Below are 16973 nucleotides of genomic sequence, written 5' to 3' on the forward strand. Positions count from 1 at the left end.
ATGGGGACACTAATAAATAAAGGAGTCCAGGATGGGGACTCTATTAAATAAAGGGGTCCAGGATGGGGACACTATTAAATGAAGAGCCTCAGGACGGAGACCTTATTAATGTGGACATAGGAATACAGGATAGGAGCATTAAATAAAGGATCTGAGACGTTATTAAATAAAGGGGTGACATAATTACTGTATGGGAATCAGGATGAGGAACATACATTATTGGTTTATGGTGGCAAATGGGGGACATAATTACTGAAGGGGCCACTCAGGGGACATCATTACTGCTGTAATTTAATTTACTTTTGAGGGTATTGTTTTCCATGGGGGGGGGGGGGGGGGCAAAAGGGAGGTCTTGTTATTGTGCAGGGTGGTACTATGTCGCTTTTTTTCTTCAACTAATGTAGTGTAGACGTCATGGGGGAAGTGTGGAATGTGCTCTAGAAGCCATGAGCTATTGATGACTGTGTTATTTCATGCAGAGACAAGTCCTGGCTGTAAGAAGTGATGGTGGTCTGTGCTGGATGAAAAAGAAAAGTGAAGATGAAGGACTTCATCTAGAGATGTCACTGGTGAGTCAGTGTATTACATGTATTACACTATACACTATACACTTTATACAGAGCTCTTGTGCATAATATCACGGGTGATCCCTGTAATATGTGGACACTGACACTATATATAGCTCTCCTGTGTATAATGTCACTGGTAATTCCTGCATTACTGTACACTTACGCTATACACTGTATACTATGTACAGAGCTCCTGTGTATAATGTCACTGGTGATCCCTGTATTACCTGTACACTGACAATATATACAGAGGTCCTGTGTATAATGTCACTGGTGATCACTGTGTTACCTGTACACTGACACTATATACAGACCTCCTGTGTATATGTCACTGGTGATCAATGTGTTACCTGTACACTGTGTATAATGTCACTGGTAATTCCTGCATTACTGTACACTTACGCTATACACTGTATACTATGTACAGAGCTCCTGTGTATAATGTCACTGATGATCACTGTGTTACCTGTACACTGACACACCTGTATTCTGACACTATATACAGGGCTCCTGTGTATAATATTACTGGTGATCCCTGTATTTCCTGTACTCTGACACTATATACAGAGCTTCTGTGTATAATGTCACCAGTGGTAATATTAGTGTTATTAGTATTGTGGTTTTTACTAATGATCAATATTGTATTAGGTCCCTATGTGGTGGTAATATATGATCTAGTCATGGTGTGGTGGTATTTATCCCCTGTATGTAGTATTATTCAGTCAATATGTGGTGGTAATATGTGGTCTGGTCATGGTGTGATGGTATTTATCCCCTGTATGTGGTATTATTCGGTCACTATGTTGTGGTAATCTGTGGTCTGGTCATAGTGCGGCAGTATTTCTCTCTTGTATGTGATATTATTCAATCACTATGTGGTCTGGTCATGATGTGACTGTATTTTCCCTTTTATTTGGTATTATTCGGTCACTGTGGTGGTAATATGTGGTCTGGTCATGGTGTGGCAGTATTTGTTCCTTGTATGTGGTATTATTAGGTCACTATTTGATGGTAATATGTGGTCTGGTCGTGGTGTGGTGGTATTTATTCCCTGTAAGTGGTATTATTTGGTCACTGTGGTGGTAATATGTGGGCTGGTCATAGTGTGGCGGTATTTCTCCCTTGTACGTGGTATTATTGGTCTTAGTATAGTGGATTGTTGTGTATGGAGGTAATTTGTTCTCTCTGATATCAATAAGGGACAGATTCTTGATTACCAATAGAGATTAATTACTTGAATGTTTAACCCCAACCTGTCCTGTGACTATTACACAGTAGCAAATATGCACTGACAGGAATTCTACGGTAAAAACAAGTAATCACCTATTCTAAGGCCACGTTCACACTATCAGTATTTGGTCAGTATTTTATCTCAGTATTTGTAAGCCAAAACCAGGAGTGGGTGATAAATACAGAAGTGGTGACGTGTTTCTATTACACTTTTCCTCTGATTTTTCCACTCCTGGTTGTGGCTTACTAAAACTGATGTAAAATACTGAACGTGTGAATGTGGCCAAAGGATAAGTGATAAGTTATTGATTGGTGGGGCACAACTGCTGGAACCAGCACCAATCTGCAGAATGTGCAACTTTTATCCCCATTAGTATGGAGCGACATGTACGACTCGACCACTGATCCATTCATTCCCTCAGTGGCTGCACTTGGCTTTTTCTGGAGGCTTGAAAGAGGATGAATGGAGTTGCGGTCAGACATCCCACCTGCTGCTCCATTTTAAAATGGGGATAAAAGTTCCCCATCCTTCTGATCTGTGCGGTTTCCAATGATCGGATTCCACCGATCAATAAGGTATTGTAACATACCTGGCGGCGTCCTTGCATGGTGGTCCATCTCCCACTGTGCAAGAGGGCGCACTTGATCTCCTGTCCAGAATGTCTCTCTGGCTTCCCTCCATGCTGTCTGTTTGTGTCTGTTTCTGCTGCTTAAGGGCGGCGCCCGATCACTTCCTGCCTTTTGTACCTGCTGTGGGTCACACCCCTTGTGCGTCCTCAGCCTATTGCTGTCTGTCACTTGGTATATAGCTCAGCAGCTCCCTTCTATCCCTGCCTGAGCATAGTGTTTCCTTCAGTGTGTGCTTGCACTCTGAAGGTGCCAGGTCCCGTCTCTTGTCTCCTGCTTTTTGTATCAGTTCCCGTGTCTGAACTGAGTCCTGTATGTCTCCTGCTTTGCGGTATCAGCTCCCGTGTCTGAACTGTGTCCTGTATGTCTTCTGCTTTGCGGTATCAGCTCCCGTGTCTGAACTGAGTCCTGTATTTCTCCTGCTTTGCGGTTTCAGCTCCCGTGTCTGAACTGAGTCCTGTATGTCTCCTGCTTTTTGGTATTAGTTCCCGTGTCTGAACTGAGTCCTTTCTGTGTTCTCTTGTCTGTCCTGTCTGAACACGCTCCTAGCCTGTTCCTCCTGCCTTCTAGGGGCCGATTACCTAGACCCGCTCCTGTATCTTGTCTGTCCTGTCTGAACACGCTCCTTGCCTGTTCGTCCCGCCTCTCTGGGGGCAGTATTCCCAGACCCGCTCCTGTATCCCGCTGCAGTGTCGGTCTCCTCCGTACACTCAGTTCCAGTCTGAACTCTCTCCTATCCTTTACCTGTTTTTGCCTCTATGTCCGTTCCCTTCCTTTTTCTGCAGAGTCTGAACTTGTACCTAACTCCTGCCAGTTGTCTCTGTACTCCCGTTTGTGAGTTTGTGGTCCACTCGCTACTTCACTGCAAGTACCCTGTGGGTGTCTGGCTCTGTCTTTCCCTTCCTGTCTGTTCCGTGTGAACAGAGCCCTGTCCTCCCTGCTCAGCCTTGTCTGCACTCTAGCCGTGCTTGCCTGTACCCCTTTGCCTGTATTGTTCCTGTGTCCCGGTGTGTACTGGGTCCTATCCCGCCTGTGTTCCTACCTGCTAGTGCCTCCCTGTCTGCACTCTAGCTGTGCTTGCCTTTACCCCCCTGCCTGCATACCCGCCTGCCTGCATACCAGTCGTGCCTGCCTATACCCACCAGTCTGTGTGCCAGCCTACCAGCCTGTTCCTGTATTCCCCTGTGTGGGTCAACAGCCGTGTCCGGGGTCTGTCCTGGAGTAGCACCTGGTCCCTCTGCTCGGTTCCTCCTTGGTGCACTGGCGTCGTATGCCATCGTGCGACCCTGGTCGGATCGGGTGAATACCTAGTCACGCCCCTCCAGGCATTCACTCTCCGGCACGGTCCAGTGGAATCACTACCAATCACACGCACACGCCGCTTAGCCCGGGCGTGTGCATAACAGCATGCTCAGGCCATGGTTCCCGTTGAGCCCCACGGCCTTCGCTCTTTGAGAAGTTTTTCCAGCGAATACATGCATTAAAATAAATAAATAAATTTTTTTCCCCCCTTTAGCTGAGTTCCAGGCGAATTACGCACCCGTCCAGATGGATCTATCAGCTCTCGTTCCTGCGGATCCGCCACGTTACTATGGGGATCCAAGACAGTGTCGTGCATTTGTGGAGCAATGCATGCTACACTTTAAGGCCTACCCTCTCTATTTTCCTTCCGATTGGGCTAAAGTGGCCTTTATGATTGACTACCTAGCGGGTGATGCCTTGAAATGGGTCACCCCCCTATGGGAAGCATGGGATCCTGTCATCCTTGACCTGCAGGCCTTCCTGGTGGCCTTTCGTATGGTCTTCGAGGACCCTAACTCTGAAGCCCCTGCTGAAGCTTCACTCCCCAATATCCCGGAGCAGCCCCGACGGGTAATGTGTGTGGGTAGCGCAATAGTCCTCCAGCCCAATGAGACTACTGCCCACCCAGAATCCTCACAGGGTGACTACGCTTTCCGGAATACTTCTCTCAACCTCAAGAGGCAGTCCAGACGTGCTAGACTTAGAGGCAAGCCGTCACGCCAGGGTCTGTCCTCCCTGAGACCTCCTGACCCCAACCTTGAAGTCCCTACTGAAGCTTCATCTCCCTGTATCCCGGAGAAACCCCAATGGGTGATGTGCGTGGGTAGTGCACCAGTTCTCCTGCCCGAAGAGACTTCTGCCCATCCAGACTCCACACAGGAGAACTTCCTGCACCCGGCATCAGATGCTTCTTTCTCTTTAACCGGTGTGCATGTCCAAGGATGCTCCAAAGCTGTGGTTACCTCAGAGTCTGTGCACCTCTACTACCTGGCGGAGGATCCCCTGTTGCCTCCTGAACCCTCCGGGATACCACTCGATGACAAATGGAGAGAGACTTCTCTACACCCGGTACTCAATACTTTGTCCGCTTCGTCCTGTGAGCCTGACAATGGGTACCCCAAAGTGGTAGTTACCTCCGAGTCTCTACACCCCTCCGACCAGGCGGAGGATCTCCAGTTGTCTCCTGAACCCTTCGGGGTGCTACCTGGTAGCGAAAGGACAGAGACTCTCCTATACTCTGTACCTGATACCTCGCTCGCTTCGTCCAGTGAGTCCAACCTAGTGTACTCCGAAGCAGAGGTTACTCCTGAGTCTCTACACCCCTCCGACCAGGCGGAGGACCTCCAGTTGTGTTCAGAATCCTTCGGGGTGCCACCTGGTGGTGAATGGACAGAGACTTTCCTATATCCTGGATCTGATACCTCGCTTGCTTCGTCCAGTGAGTCCGACCTAGAGTACTCTGAAGCAGAGGTTACCCGTGAGTCTCTACACCCCTCTGACCAGGCGGAGGACCGCCAGCTGTCTCCAGAACCCTTCGGGGTGCCACCTGGTGGTGAATGGACAGAGACTTTCCTATACTCGGTACCCGATACCTCGCCTGCTTCCTCCAGTGAGTCCGACCTAGTGTACTCTGAAGCAGAGGTTACCCGTGAGTCTCTACACCCCTCTGACCAGGCGGAGGACCGCCAGCTGTCTCCAGAACCCTTCGGGGTGCCACCTGGTGGTGAATGGACAGAGACTTTCCTATACTCGGTACCCGATACCTCGCCTGCTTCCTCCAGTGAGTCCGACCTAGTGTACTCTGAAGCAGTTGTTTTCTCTGAGCCTCTGCACTCTTCTGACCCGGCGGAGGACCTCCAGTTGTTTCCTGAATCCTCCGGGATACCACCAGATAACAAAGAGACAGTGACTTTTCCTCATTATGTACCTGAGAACCCGTCTATTTCTTCCTGTGAGCTTGACAAGATGTACCTCGAAGCAGAGATTACCCTTAAGTCTCTGTCCCCCTCCAACCCAGTGAACGACTGGTCCTCGAATTCCCTGCGGAAGATTCTGGCAGGCCTGAAGAAGAGGGGGCGTAAGGGGGGAGGTACTGTAACATACCTGGCGGCGTCCTTGCATGGTGGTCCATCTCCCACTGTGCAAGAGGGCGCACTTGATCTCCTGTCCAGAATGTCTCTCTGGCTTCCCTCCATGCTGTCTGTTTGTGTCTGTTTCTGCTGCTTAAGGGCGGCGCCCGATCACTTCCTGCCTTTTGTACCTGCTGTGGGTCACACCCCTTGTGCGTCCTCAGCCTATTGCTGTCTGTCACTTGGTATATAGCTCAGCAGCTCCCTTCTATCCCTGCCTGAGCATAGTGTTTCCTTCAGTGTGTGCTTGCACTCTGAAGGTGCCAGGTCCCGTCTCTTGTCTCCTGCTTTTTGTATCAGTTCCCGTGTCTGAACTGAGTCCTGTATGTCTCCTGCTTTGCGGTATCAGCTCCCGTGTCTGAACTGTGTCCTGTATGTCTTCTGCTTTGCGGTATCAGCTCCCGTGTCTGAACTGAGTCCTGTATTTCTCCTGCTTTGCGGTTTCAGCTCCCGTGTCTGAACTGAGTCCTGTATGTCTCCTGCTTTTTGGTATTAGTTCCCGTGTCTGAACTGAGTCCTTTCTGTGTTCTCTTGTCTGTCCTGTCTGAACACGCTCCTAGCCTGTTCCTCCTGCCTTCTAGGGGCCGATTACCTAGACCCGCTCCTGTATCTTGTCTGTCCTGTCTGAACACGCTCCTTGCCTGTTCGTCCCGCCTCTCTGGGGGCAGTATTCCCAGACCCGCTCCTGTATCCCGCTGCAGTGTCGGTCTCCTCCGTACACTCAGTTCCAGTCTGAACTCTCTCCTATCCTTTACCTGTTTTTGCCTCTATGTCCGTTCCCTTCCTTTTTCTGCAGAGTCTGAACTTGTACCTAACTCCTGCCAGTTGTCTCTGTACTCCCGTTTGTGAGTTTGTGGTCCACTCGCTACTTCACTGCAAGTACCCTGTGGGTGTCTGGCTCTGTCTTTCCCTTCCTGTCTGTTCCGTGTGAACAGAGCCCTGTCCTCCCTGCTCAGCCTTGTCTGCACTCTAGCCGTGCTTGCCTGTACCCCTTTGCCTGTATTGTTCCTGTGTCCCGGTGTGTACTGGGTCCTATCCCGCCTGTGTTCCTACCTGCTAGTGCCTCCCTGTCTGCACTCTAGCTGTGCTTGCCTTTACCCCCCTGCCTGCATACCCGCCTGCCTGCATACCAGTCGTGCCTGCCTATACCCACCAGTCTGTGTGCCAGCCTACCAGCCTGTTCCTGTATTCCCCTGTGTGGGTCAACAGCCGTGTCCGGGGTCTGTCCTGGAGTAGCACCTGGTCCCTCTGCTCGGTTCCTCCTTGGTGCACTGGCGTCGTATGCCGTCGTGCGACCCTGGTCGGATCGGGTGAATACCTAGTCACGCCCCTCCAGGCATTCACTCTCCGGCACGGTCCAGTGGAATCACTACCAATCACACGCACACGCCGCTTAGCCCGGGCGTGTGCATAACAGGTATCACCTACCTAACCCGTTAATCAGTGATAACTTGTTTTCATCAAAGAACCTTTTAATGTAAACTACCAGAATTGTACATCCCCGATATGGTGTTCGCACAGTAAATGTACAGGAGCCGTCTGTATTTTACAGTCGACTCTCCTGACGTGCCCAGGGGATGGGGACGACTCGGCGCCCGGGCCTTGTTGTTGCCTGACCTTGGGGGATGTCACTGTGGTCGGCTCCCGGGCCCGTACCCTGGGGTCACTCTTAAAAGAAGGGATAATGGGGGGAAGGTGTATGGGACAGGGGAATGTTCGTGACGCCACCCGTGGTGTCTGGTGAGGGTCACCAGCGATGCTACAGTCCTCTGAGGCCGGTGGTCAGGCAGCTTAGTTGGTGCGGCTCCCCACAGGTGGAGTAGGGCCTCAGGGCAGCGTAGCAAAAGGGATGCAGGACAGAGAGGACCCAGCCGGGTCAGGAGAAGAATAGGCACACTCACAACAGTTCACTTCAGTACCTTTACTGGTGGTGTTTCAGGCACGATCCAGGGCACTGTAGGGTGAAGGGTGCATTTCAGGACTCTCCCCAGTGAGCGGGTGTGGAGCCTCCTGTTTCTTGCCTTTTCCTGGTAAGTTTATGACCTGCCTGGAGCTAGGCCTAACTTGGTCTCTGTCTGGCCCCTGTTAACCTGGTGGTAGGGCCTTCTGTTGGAGAACACTCTCCCTGGTCTCTTGGGCCTCTGTGATTCCTGACCCTGGGATAACGGTCAGCTTCTGGTGTTCCTGGGACATGTAGTTCGCCAGGGGTTCCGGTTGTTTCTGCTGGTCCTAGAGATCCTTACTGGTGTCCGGTATATGGTCTTGGGGTGAGCTGGCTAAGCTCCTCTGCCCCCTATGTAGCTTGCTTACTCCACTCGACTTCGGCCACTCTCGGGGCCCTCACTAGGCTTCACACTGGCAGTAGGCCTCGCTACTCTTCACCGCTCTTATGGCGTCAGCACGCCTTGGGCTCACTAACCTGAGCTCCCTGAGTCTGGGCTGAACTGGACTTTCTCACAGACTTAGACAGACTGATTCTAGACTCCAGACTGTAGATCCCAGACTGAACTGCCTAGCTCCACCTTCCCTATTTATATTCCTAACGGGCTCCCTCTGGTGGTCTGAGGTGGAAGGTGGAGGTGTGTGAATGCTATGAGGGCCTCTTGTGGAGGAATCCGTCCATGCACCCCTCTAGGATCTGTGGCACCAATGCGCAGCAGGGTGCCACATTCCCCCCTAGCAAAGCTCAGTACTCCCGGACTGAAGTACTTTTTTTTAACAACAATAACTCTTCCCTTCATAGGAGGCACTTGGCTTAAACGTTACATATAAAACATTATAAATAATAAATAGATATGTACAATTCAATAAGCAACCCCAGATTTCAAGTCTCTTCCGGCGAGGTTCCCCGACAGGATGTTCATCTCACAGGGTAGAGTACTTGGTAGCTTGAGGGACCTGTCCAAAGCAAACCCTCCACGTAGACCCTGGGGTGGCTGCAGGGCATGGCGATCCTGAGTTGGACCTCTGCTTGTGCCACACCAGACAGGTTTTTCTTCTGAGGTCACCTAAAGGGGCACTCCAGGGAGTGCAATTATTTACAAGAAGCAGTTTTTGGGCTGCACATAGTCCTCAGCCACAGAGTTCTTTATGTACCCTTACGGGTAGTTAGAGGCAAACAAGAAAAGTGTCCATATCACTTAGAGTGTCCATTAGAAGGCAAAACACAAGTTAATAAATACATATACGAAAATACACAATATAATACCCCAGGGGTAACTATCTACACTGTCAGAGTTTCTTTCTTTACTCTCTGTATTTGACAGGGGTCTGACCTCGTGTGCTACGCTACGTGTCGACCTACGTGGTACTGGTATGCGTGAGGCACTAGTATTTGCACTACCTCCCATTCTGTCAGTTCTAAGTGTTGGGGAACTGCAGGGTGGCCTTAACCTCTCTACAGGACTGGCAAGTATACCATTGGCTGGGCCTTCTTGCTCTCCTCCAACCGGGGATCCTTCTTCCGGGGATTCTTCTTGAGCAGGCTCTTCTGAAGCACTTACAGGCTCTACTTGCTGTGGAGGGTCTTCTGGCTGTTGAAAGAAGTGGATCACAAGTATTATTACTGCTCCTCCTAGTTGAGGCCAATCTGCCGGGAAATCTCCTAAGTCAGTATGGAGTACTGCTTCTTCAGGCTCCTCCAGTACGGTGAGAGGCGCTTCTTCTTGGGGATTTAGCAGGTCTGGACACAACTTCAGAAGGTCTCTAGATACCGTTGCAGTCGTTATTCCTCCGTCGTTGCTAATCAAACAAGTCTTCTTGTTATCAAATCTTGAATTTAACACAGTGTAGGGTTCTCTCTCCCACTGGTCATCAAGTTTGTGGTTTCTCCTTTTCCTCTTTAACACCACTTCTCCTGGTGTGAAGGGTTCTGCGGGCGCACTTCTATTGTAGTGGGCTTCCTGCTTGTCCCTTACCTGAGTGAGACTGTCTTCGACACAGGCCTGTACTCTTCTGTACTGCTCCTGTCTGGTCGTGTCCCAGTCCTCAGTGGACATATCTGCTTCTGGTTCTACTACACCAAGCTCCAGGTCCATGGGCAACTTTCCGGGTCTGACTCGTATGAGATATGCTGGAGTACAATTGGTGGAACTCACAGGTATGTGGTTGTATAGATCTACCAGGTCAGGTAGTAGGTCTGGCCACTGATTTCTCTCCTCTAGTGGTAAGGTCTTCAGCAGGTCGATGACGATGTTATTCATCTTTTCACAGAGAGCGTTGGTTTGGGGGTGGTACGGTGTAGTCCTGATCTTTTTACACCCATACAGATGGCAGAACTCCTTGAACAATTCGGCCTCAAAGGCTGAGCCTTGATCCGTCAGCACCTGCTCAGGGTATCCATGGGGTCTGCAGAAACGCGCCTGGAACGTTTTTGCTGCTGTCTCTGCCATCAAGTCTTTGACGGGGACGACCACCAGGAACCTGGAGTAGTGATCCACCATGGTCAGGGCATAGGAGTACCCTGACCTGCTGGGTGACAGCTTGACATGGTCCAGGGCCACGATCTCCAGGGGTCGAGTCATCATGATGGGTTGCAGGGGTGCCTTCTGGCTGCTGTAGTCTTTTCTTCTGAGGCTACAGGGTCCACAGTTTCGGCACCACCGCTCAATGGAGCTGCGCATTCCTACCCAGTAGAATCGACACTTCAGCAGGGTCTCTAGCTTCTTCCAGCCAAAGTGCCCCGCCTGATCGTGGTAGGCTTCCAACACCATCTGGATGTCTGTCTTGGGCTCCACTATCTGCCATACCAACTCATGGGTTTTGGGGTTGACGTACCTCCGGCACAGCTTCTCTCTATAGATGAACAGCCGGCTCTTCTCATTCCACAGCTGCTTGGCTTGGAGAGACGCTTCCTTCTCCAGGGAGGAACCTTCCTGGGTTATCAGTTCTTCGATACGGCTGACAACCGGGTCACTGTCCTGGGTCTCCTTCCAGCTGTGGTGAGGCAAGGGGTTTAACATCTTACCACGTTGCCTCCTGGAGGCTCGCTGCTCGTGGACCATTCCATTCCGATGAAAGGCAGGTAGTTCAATCTCCTCCAGGTCATCCACTTCTTCTTCAGTGTCCGACTGGTGAGGCATCCTGGACAGGGCATCGGCATTGGCGTTCTTGCGGCCCGCCCGGTACTTAATAGTGAATTGGTAGTTTGACAGCCGAGCCATCCATCGTTGTTCCATGGCTCCTAGCTTGGCTGTCTCTAGATGAGTCAAGGGGTTATTATCAGTGAAGGCAGTGAACTTACTGGAGCTGCTATAGTTCTCCGGGTTCCTCTCGGTCGGGCAGAGCTTCCTGCTTGCATAAGCGATCACCTTCTCTTTGCCATTCTGCTTATGACTCAGTACAGCTCCTAATCCTTTGTTGCTGGCATCAGTGTACAGCAGGAACGGTTGGCAGTAGTCAGGGTAGGCTAGGATCTCTTCGCCGGTCAGGATCTCCTTCATCACATTAAAGGGTTCAGCTTGCTCCTTACCCCACTGGAACGGGGGATTTCTGCCTCTGGGGGACTGTCCTACCAGGAGGTCTTGCAGAGGCGCCGCTTTCTTGGTATAGTCCTTCACAAACCTCCGGTAATACCCGACTAGTCCCAGGAACTGACGTACCTCCTTGAGGCTCTTCGGCTCCGGCCATTTCTGGATGGCAGTGACCTTCTCCGGGTCTGGTGCTACTCCCTCTGGACTAACGATGTGCCCCAGGTACTGTACCTTTCTCTTGAGCAGGTGGCACTTTGAGGGCTTCAGCTTCATCCCATACCGGGACAGCGACTCAAATACCTCCGCCAGGTGCTTCAAGTGGTCCTCATACATTTTGGAGTACACTATCACGTCGTCCAGGTATAGTAGTACAGTCTCAAACTTGCTGTGTCCCAGGCAGCACTCCATCAATCTTTGGAACGTTCCGGGGGCGTTGCAGAGTCCAAACGGCATACTATTGAACTCGGAGTCCCATCGGGGTAGTGAAGGCCGTCTTCTCAAGATCCTCCTCAGCAACAGCTACTTGCCAGTACCCACTAGTGAGGTCAAGGGTGGAGAAGTAATTTGCAGGCTTTAAGGCAGCCAGGGATTCCTCTATACATTGTAAAGGGTATGCATATTTTTGTGTAATGCGATTTACTTGTCTGTAATCTACACACATTCTCATGCTTCCATCCTTTTTCCTGACTAGAACTAGGAGAGCTGCTGTTAGAACTCTCCTGTTAGGTTTTTTCTATCTTGCTGGTCACATTACCTTTTTTGCCTATTTAGTCCTGCTCCGCCCTCCTGGCCTTGCTGGACTTCATTGTAATTTCTACTCTCAAGCTAGCTTGGTGCTTAGTTACCTTTCTCAGTCAGTTTAGCTAGGTCTTCGGACCTTTATGTTCTATGTTGTGTGTTGTGTCTTTTACTGCTACAATTTCTGCTAGGAGGTGTCCAACTTTCTCCCAGTCCCTAGTTCTTGTAGGGATCCCTCCCTTGCATCTATAGGTCTTCGTACAGACTAGCCGAGGACTTTAGCGGGTCTGATCGTAGGATCAGGTTCCCCGTTACATCGTAGGGATCTAGCTTAGTTCTATTGTAGGGACAGATCTCCTTTCTTTCCTTAGTGCTTGTAGCAGATCATAACAGCTGCCCAGGGACTGCAACTATCCCTTACTACCCCTGCCTTCTTCATGTCGTGCAACATATCCTTCGCCTTCTGGTAGTGTGCCGGTGGTATAGGCCTGTAACGTTCTTTGATGGGTAGATGGTCACCTGTGGGGATATGGTGTTGAACCTCCATAATCCTCCCGAAGTCAAGTGGGTGCTTACTGAATACCTGCGTGTATTCTTGAACCACCCAGTGTACACCCTGCTTCTGATGGGCAGGAGTGGTGTCTGTCCCAACATGGAGCTGTTGACACCAATCTTCCACCTGGGTTGCCGGGTCATTATCCTCCACTTCGTCTGGTGAGGTTAAGGACTCCGCCGTGGGTATGGAGTTGTTATTTACTGTGTACAGTTTGGCAACAGTGGCATAGCGTGGTAATCTAACCTCGTCCTCCCCATAGTTTAGGAGGCGTACGGGCACCCTCCCATTGCATACATCCACTGCCCCTCTGGCAGTCAAGAGTGTAGGCCTATGTTCCGAGCTAAGGGGCTCTACTACCGCCTTGTAGCTCCGTCCTTTGAGACCTATTGCTGCTCTACACCAAATCAGCATTTCACTCATCGGGGGAATCACAATGGGTACCGGGTTTGTAACCCGTACATTACCTATTTCACCGCCTGTTAGCTTTACCTGTTGCTGGTACATAAGGGCTCGGATCTCTTTCTGGATCGCCCTTCTCTGCCCTGGTCTGGCAGTGTCAGTTATCTGTTGGAGCAAGAAAAACACTTCTCCCAAACAGTTACTAACAATATTTGTGCCCAGCACCATATACAAGTCTGTATCATAAGGATTAGTCTCTACTACAATTAATCCCTGGTCCTTCAGTTCCACTCTCCCCACCTTTACTGCCACATCCTTAACCCCGACTAGGTTAAGGGGGAGGCCGTTTGAGGCATACACGGAAAGATTTGGATCTGGTGGGTGAAGTTCGTCTATGGACCAGAACCTTTTGTAGAGGACATCAGGCACGATGGTAACCTGAGATCCTGTGTCCAGCAGAGCAGGTGTCATGAGGCCGTCCAGCACGATGCACAGAAGAGGTCTTCCTCCCACGAACCTGCGGTACCAGTTTGATGGGCCTGAGGGGTCTACTCCTGGGCGTCGGCCCTCGGCCCCAGGGTTTGTTCATTTAAAGGACAGCTCCGGACGGCGTGACCTGTCTTGTGGCAGCAGTGCCAGACAGGGTCTTTCGGCGGGCGGCGTTGGTCGCTGGTCCTCCCAGGGGGTGGCGTTGTCCTTCTCCTCCTTCTCATCCAGGGGACATCCTCAGGGCTGTCGGCTAGCAGGATCCTTCCTTCCTCCTCAGGCTCCGTCCGCGGCTGCAGGGCACTCAGTGCAGTGGTCAGGGTTTTTCTCAACTGACACACTTCAGAGCGCAGGCTGTCCAGCTCACTAGGGGACGTTGCTGGAACCTTGGCTTCAGCAGCCACAGGGGAAAAGGTGGACGCTGCAGGCACTGGGGTGGCCCCACCCTGTTATCATTGGATAGCAGTTGTTTCCAGGGGCTGCAGTCCTTTTTATAGCCATGTCCTTAAGGGTGTCAAAGGTGGCATCCGGATGATCCAGGGACCACCAACGCACAGTCCTGCTCTCCTCTTGAGACCTCAGTCCCCGGATAAACTGTTCCTTCAGCATTTTATTTTCACTATCGATGCTGGTTGGACTAACCTGTTTCAGAGCTCGCAGGGCCCCTTGTAAATGCCAGGCATAGTCCCGAACACTGTCCTCCGGTTGCTGAGAGCAGTTGTAGAACCTCATCCGGAGGTCTGTCTCAGTACGATTCTCAAAGACAGTCTGTAACTTTTTAACGATTGCGGACACTGACTCCTGGTCTGCGGCCGACCAGGTTTCTACTTCTCGCTCCGCAGCAGCACCAGTATATTGTCCCAATACAACAGCGGCTCTTTGCTTGCCTGTCATAGAGTACATGTCCAGTATACCGCATATTTTCCTTTTGAATCCAGACAGGGAATCTGGTTTGCCGCTGTACTGAGGGAGCCATTTCGCTCCAGGGATGTACGGTAGGGCCATGGGTATGACAGGGGTTACAAGCCCTGCCGGTGGAGCGACTGCTTCGGCCTGCTCGGCGCCGAGCGTGGGTTGATGATCAGGGCGGTTAACCGGTACTCCGGCGTTGTGCTGTTCTTCGGACATTCTGGCGCCCCCCCTAGCGAACCGTGGCCTACCTTCTTTTCTTCCGGTAGGCCGCAGCTCCGCAGGTGATGGTCTTCCTTCAGGACCTTGCGTCGCTTGCGTCCTACGTCAGAGCGCTCAATGGGGCTCTTTCCAGGACCTGACGCTTCCTTATTTGACGTCGAGGCGTGGGGCGTGTCCGGGGCTTCGCGCGCTTCAGCAGGTACGCCTCTCAGTTTCCCGCAGTTACGCCCTTCTTCCCGCTCGGCGACACAACAATGGCGGCAATCTTCGCCACAGTTAAAATACACAGTTTTTGATTAAAGGCGCACAGTACCCGGTGGCAACGGGCACAACACTCCGTCATTGCAGCGGGCACGGAATCCTGTTCGTGACGCCAGGAAGAGATGACGCGTCCACGGGATGGGGACAACTCGGCGCCCGGGCCTTGTTGTTACCTGACCTTGGGGGATGTCGCGGTGGTCGGCTCCCGGGCCCGTACCCTGGGGTCACTCTTAAAAGAAGGGATAATGGGGGGAAGGTGTATGGGAAAGGGGAATGTTCGTGATGCCACCCGTGGTGTCTGGTGAGGATCACCAGCGCTGCTACAGTCCTCTGAGGCCGGTGGTCAGGCAGCTTAGTTGGTGCGGCTCCCCACAGGTGGAGCGGGGCCTCAGGGCAGCGTAGCAAAAGGGATGCAGGACAGAGAGGACCCAGCCGGGTCAGGAGAAGAATAGGCACACTCACAACAGTTCACTTCAGTACCTTTACTGGTGGTGTTTCAGGCACGATCCAGGGCACTGTAGGGTGAAGGGTGCATTTCAGGACTCTCCCCAGTGAGCGGGTGTGGAGCCTCCTGTTTCTTGCCTTTTCCTGGTAAGTTTATGACCTGCCTGGAGCTAGGCCTAACTTGGTCTCTGTCTGGCACCTGCTGACCTGGTGGTAGGGCCTTCTGTTGGAGATCACACTCCCTGGTCTCTTGGGCCTCTGTGATTCCTGACCCTGGGATAACGGTCAGCTTCTGGTGTTCCTGGGACATGTAGTTCGCCAGGGGTTCCGGTTGTTTCTGCTGGTCCTAGAGATCCTTGCAGACATGGACCCGGTGTCCGGTATATGGTCTTGGGGTGAGCTGACTAAGCTCCTCTGCCCCCTATGTAGCTCGCTTACTCCACTCGCCTTCGGCCACTCTCGGGGCCCTTACTAGGCTTCACACTGGCAGTAGGCCTCGCTATTCTTCACCGCTCTTATGGCTTCGGCACGCCTTGGGCTCATTAACCTGAGCTCCTTGAGTCTGGGCTGGACTGGACTTTCTCACAGACTTAGACAGACTGACTGTAGACTCCAGACTGTAGATCCCAGACTGAACTGCCTAGCTCCACCTTCCCTATTTATATCCCTAACTGGCTCCCTCTGGTGGTCTGAGGTGGAAGGTGGAGGTGTGTGAATGCTATGAGGGTCTCTTGTGGAGGAATCCGTCCATGCACCCCTTTAGGATCTGTGGCACCAATGCGCAGCAGGGCGCCACACTCCACTATAACTGGGATAACGGCTAACAGGTATTTGCATATAGCTGTAGGGTGGGGCCCTAGAGTCAAATCCCCCTGTGGCCCCCAGACACCCCAGTCTGACCATGACAGCACACTCTTATTTTTTTTATGCACAACCAACGAATCCGGCAGGGAACCCCTCTACTTGATGTGGAGTACCGATTTTCCTTGGAGATCAAATAAGTTTATCCGTGCCAAAGTTTTTAGGGAAAAGATCAGTCAGCCGTACTGAAGTGTAACTATGGGGGGGCATGGTCCAAGTACTGGGTTGCTTTGCCAAAGGGAACTGAGGCTACTGGATCTGCCCGCTTCTCCACCAACTGATATGGAAATCTGTATTTCAAGAAAAACATCGTCTTCACAGGTGATTTGAATAGATAGAACATTTATATAGAATAAAAGTTACAACTAAAAGAGACAGATAAAGATAAGATATAAAAGGCGTATACCGGAACCCTATGTATGAGAGAGGGATCTACCCTGTTGAAAAAGGGAGCAGTATTTAAATAAAAATTCTGGCATACTGCCATGGAGTTACTATAAAGAATCTTCTCCTTCTGGAAATGATGGAGACAAACAATGTTTCACTGCTAAAAACAGCAAGTCATCCTCGTCTTCATTCAATATGCAGATGTCTATAGACCATTGTCTTGTAGCTTATGATCCAAAAGTATAATGTGAATGTGCACATGAAGACTCAGAAGGATGAACAGTTCAGCATTTCAGTGTATAAAAAGTCTCATTCTTTTTTGGTTTTCTTAAAAATGTATTTAAAAAGGACCAATTCAGTTTTGTGCCAAACTGATCCCAAA

This window comes from Phyllobates terribilis, unplaced genomic scaffold (assembly GCF_046119375.1).
Source record: "Phyllobates terribilis strain yellow unplaced genomic scaffold, ASM4611937v1 Scaffold_5__5_contigs__length_657084704, whole genome shotgun sequence".
In the NCBI taxonomy this organism is placed as follows: domain Eukaryota; kingdom Metazoa; phylum Chordata; class Amphibia; order Anura; family Dendrobatidae; genus Phyllobates; species Phyllobates terribilis.